Genomic DNA, 5,225 nt, shown 5'->3' with positions numbered 1-5,225 from the left:
GCTGTAAATCAAGTGAGGAGGGATCCTGTGTCTCCTCTGCAGCAGTAACCCTGAAAGGGACATTGCATCACCTCTAGGAATTCTAGAACTGGCTTCATGGGTCTTTGAGTTTATAATAAGTCACTATCAACAGTTGGATTTCTGGCATAAATTTTGAAATACGTCACTCCTGTTTTATCAAGAGTGGCAGTCCCACTCAGGGTAAAAAATATCAACTGAACTGGAACGTTCTTGCCTTTAATGGAGATTTTGCCAGCGTTAAGATACAACTGGTAAGAGGCATTCTTTCCACTTTTCTCTAAGTTGCAGTCCACCAGCTAGCAGATTGCGTGGATCAAAGATTGGCTGCAGTTCTGAAAAGAGTCAGAACTGAACTATAATTCCAAAACAAGACTGAAAATGGGGCTCCTTTGCTGACCGGGCTGGAGAATATCCACTTAGCGGCCCCATGTTTCCTTGGCACTTTCATAGCAGAATTCTTGTGTTGTCAGCTCAGTAGCAGTCTTGCTGCACAGGTTTCTTGGAAATGACACAAGAAAAGAGCCTGGGATTCTTTTTATAAGCATTGGCCGCAGAAATTAGAACCAATAATCCTCCCTGGTGCCACTGCACAACTTACTCAGAGGAGACACATCTATGGAATGGAGAATCCTTCAGAAAGATTGGCCCCTTCTTTTAAAAAAATGATGTGGGCTTAACTTCCAACAGCCAAAATCTGTAAACAGGAAGAATTAGGAAAGAATTCTGGAATAAATGGTTGAATTGAACTGAATCGTTTCAGAAGATGTATGAAACAAGAATGGAAAGAATGAATAAATATGTTGTCCCAAAAGACAAAAAACTGCAGAGATCTGGCAGGCTCTAAATCTCAAGCAGGCTGGGCCTTCATTTGGTGGGACTTTCGTGTTAAATTCATGCAGATTTCAGGTAGAGCTCTAGAGGGCAGCAGAGATATGGTTTCTTTGATGAGGAAGGTCACTTTCAAAACTGCAAGGTACTAACATTTTTTGCATATGGTGCTAATTTTTGTTTTTGCCTGATGTGTGTGTGTGCTAAGTCACATCCAACTCTTTGCAACCCCATGGACTGTAGCCCACCAGGCTTCTCTGTCCATGGAATTTTCCAGGCAAGAATACTGGACTGGGTCACCATTTCATACTCCAGGGGGCCTTCCCGGCCCAGGGATGGAACCCACATCTCTTGCGTCTTCTGCTTTGGCAGGCGAGTTCTTTATCACTGTACCACCTGGGAAGCTCCTTTTGACTGATGTCTGGGTTTAAATAGAGTCTAGACTATTATAGGAACATGGAAATTTAGGCCTTAGAAGGCTTGCAGTATTGTCAGGTTAGTTCAGTCCTCTTATTTTACATAAGAGGACCTTGGCCCCCACAAGGGGTTAAGTGATTTTCCCCAGGTCATCTAGTGATAGCAGCAGTTAAGACTGTCCCCCACCCCCCGCACCCCCAGCAAACTCACAAGTGTGTTCTCTCTTACATTTAATCAAGATTCTAGGAAGTATTTCTCCATTCATTTGGAGGCTTGAGTTCAAACACACATTCATGTCCTATTAAAAAAGGACTGATGGACATTCCTAAATCTGAAGCTGGTGCTTTTTAAGTGCTGTAATTAACTCAACTTAGATTTTTCCAAAGAGTCAGATCAATTCAAATTTCCCCTGCCCATACTTCCAGGCTTTGGACTCTAGGTGGCAACATAGGACCTTTGGTTTGCTTTCCAGGAGCAGCGGCAGTCTAGATAAATCCGTTGAGGAAGAAACTTGATTAGTGGCTCTTCTTGACCCCGGTAGACGAATGGCATTTTCTCTTGGCTCAGCTGACGATCAGGGCTCGGATGCTCACTTCTTAGATGCTAAAATTATTTTCACTATTATCCTCTGACAGTGACTTATTTAATAGATCAGACTCCCTTATGTCATCTGTTTGGCAGGGTCATATCTAGAGATTAGAGCATTTTTATTGATTTTTAAACCTCATAACATTCAGGTGACTGCTGCCCCTCTTCACCGAACAGCCCCTGCCCCTTCCCCATGTTCCTCGGCCCAGTCATAGCTACCTCCTGCTCTCACCCTGGTGCCCTACCCAACCGTTTAACTCAGTGGAATCAGCTTTCAATGGGCATAAGGGACCATCCTGAAAGAACAAATTCAGAGAATGGTCTGAGTTGGGAGAGTGGCACTTCATATATTTGTTTTCTGGATTTATAACATCCCTAGAGTAGGTTTTCTTGAGAAATGGTCTCAGAACAACATGGGATGGTTGGAGAAATGCAGAATTGCTGGGCCACACTCCGGACCTGCTGTGCCACAATCTCTGGGGATGGCTCCTGGAACCTGTCTGTTAGCTCCTAAATAGACTGTACAGTGGGCCACAGAGGCAAAGAAGCTGCAGTTTGGGGGTGGGGGAGGTTTCTGAACAGCTGGTGGTACCATTTCCATCTCTTTTGCTGTCTCTGGTTTACTGGCCTGGTACCAGATTTTCGCTGCTGAACTTGAAGGCTTAAAGTTCAGGAATAAAGATAGACCCCCATTTCCCAGTACCTGCTCACCCCTTCTTTTCCCCTATCGTAACCTGACTCCATAACACCTAAAGACACATAACCTGAAAGGTGATGTGGGATGGAAAGAACAGGAACTTTGGAGCCACAGACAACCAGGATTGAATCTTGACCTAATTGTCAGATGACTTCCCCTGCAAGGCTTCAGTTTCATCAGTTAACACAGTCAACGACCGTTTGGATATAGCCAACTGTTAGGGTTTAAGGAATATTTTCTTCCAGTATTTTTTCGCATTTTTTTCCCTCACTTTAAGTTTTAAAAATATGATTTTAAAGTTCATGATAAATATATTGTTATTAAAGATACTCAAATGATACAGATGTGATTAAAATCCCCTTTAACCTTCCCAGTCCAAAAGCCTAGCCAAGTAGGATTGTGCTCTGTGTCATTTCAAAACATGCTTTCACGAAGTGATGTCAGATTTTAGGAGTCTTTCCATGTTAGCCCATTTAAATCCATTTAGTCCTTTTGAACTGCTGCAGGGCACAGCCTTTTCTCTAGGACTAGAGAGTCTTAAAAAATTGTACACATAATTTTGCATACTACTTTCTCCATTTCACATATGTGGTAAATATTTTTCTGTCTCATTATATGTTCTTCAGAAAATATGATTTTAATTATTTCATAGTAAAGTGTTAGTCACTCAGTTGTGTCCAACTCTTTGTGATCCCATGAACTGGAACCTGTCAGGCTCCTCTGTCCATGGAGTTCTCCATGGCAAGAATACTGGAGTGGGTTGCCATTTCCTGCTCCAGGGGATCTTCCTGACCCAAGGATTGAACCTGGGTCTCCCACATTGCAGGCAGATTCTTTACTGTCTGAGCCATCAGAGAAGCTCTGTACATTTAATTTTGCATACTACTTTTTCCATTTCAAATATGTGGTAAATATTTTTCCGTCTTATTATACATTCTTCAGAAAACACGATTTTAATCATTTCATAGCATTCCGGCATTAAACATACTAAAATCAATACTTCTCCAATTATTGGATATTTAGGTTGTGTTCAGTTTTTTGTTTTTTGTTTTGGGGCTGCACTATGTCGCATGTGGGATCTAGTTCTCCAAGCAGAGATAGAACCCATCCCCCCTGCGCTGAAAGTGCAGTCTTAACTGCTGGACCCCGGGGAAACCCCATTTTCAATTTTTTATCAATTGTTCCTTTTTAAAGATCATCTCAGTGGCTCCCTACACTCATCATTCCCACTGCTCCCTTACTTAGAGGTTGTTTTTTTGTCATAGCTGAATAATTGAGGTCCTTAAAAAGGGGCTGATGGAATCAAGGTCGTTTTGTGGTTTCTGCACTCACCTTAGGAATGAATTGCTCTATGAGTGAAGATGGATGTTGAATTTTAACTTCTTAAATTTCTGTTGAAACTCCACTCTCCTCAGCCAAATAACTGAAGCAAAATGAAGGTATCTTTCCAGAACTGCTTACTTTGAGCAGGTGAGCATTTTCACAATTAGAAGGGAAGCTTGCAATCAGTTTCTTTAATGGAAAAGGCTCTCTTATAGAATTAATCCATGCATGGCTCAGAGGAAGTAAGACTCTCTGAAATTGATTGGATTAAAGGGGCTCCTTAAAATCAGAAATACTTGGCCCGTTCATCTCCTCTGCTGGGTGATTGACAGAGGTCTTTAAACCATCATCCTTCATGGGAGGTACTTGGCACAGGATCCATGTGATTTTAGAGCTTCTGGATTAGAATCAATTAAATCCGGAAATAGAAATGAACCGCCATCATTATCCCCTGAATAATATCCCAACATCTTCACCTGGCCCACTCCAGTGTCAGGCAGGAGTTATAGACAGGCTTGCTGCCCCAAAAGGGGCAGACCTACATGCAAATACTGAGAGTAATGATCATAAGAAGATGCACTGGGTTTTAAGTGAAACTTGAACTTGAATATCTGTTTTGCCCTTTGAAGAATACAGGAGGAGCAGAAGACAGCCTCTACCCTTGAGGACATGTTAGTCGAATATTACTGAACCACAACAACATCAAAAGCACTAAACTAGAAGCCTTTCCAGGCTCAACAAAATGCAAGTGACTAACCGCATTGCAGATTAAAATAACATTAGAAGGAAATGAATAGCATTACTGTTTGCCAAATGCACAGATCATGTGAATATTCCAAGTATTCAGTGTTTCTCCTAGAATTTCAATGTTCTTTGACTCAGAAGAGCTTAGATAATTTGGGGCACAATTTAGGTTGTAGGATTTCCGTTATTTAACATCTGCGGTCTTCAGGAGTGTGATTAGAGCCTTGATTCTTTAGGCCGACAGGAGACTGGTCCTCTCTTTTATGTTTTTCTGTCTCTGTCTCTTCCCCTCTAGCCCTTGACAGACTCACCTAGTCCAAGGAAAAAGAAAACCAGGACTTCAGACGCTCAGGATTTATATAGCACCACTACTTTTGGCTTCTGTGATTCTCTAACACCCTCCATGGTGTTGGAAACAGGACTTGTCAGCTCCTTTTTAGTGAGAGAAAGTGAGGCAGGAAAGGGTAAATGGCTCCCTGGCCACCCAGCAAGACCACAGCAAAGCCAGGATTAGGACACAGGCCTTTTGAATTCCATAGTAGTTCCCCTTTCTCTTTACCCCTCTTTTACATTTTGGGCCAAATGCTTGCTTTCTTTCTGGTTAAAA

This window comes from Ovis aries, chromosome 18 (assembly GCF_016772045.2).
Source record: "Ovis aries strain OAR_USU_Benz2616 breed Rambouillet chromosome 18, ARS-UI_Ramb_v3.0, whole genome shotgun sequence".
Classification (NCBI taxonomy): domain Eukaryota; kingdom Metazoa; phylum Chordata; class Mammalia; order Artiodactyla; family Bovidae; genus Ovis; species Ovis aries.
The sequence above is the reverse complement of the archived record's forward strand: the minus strand, read 5'-3'. Positions refer to the sequence as shown.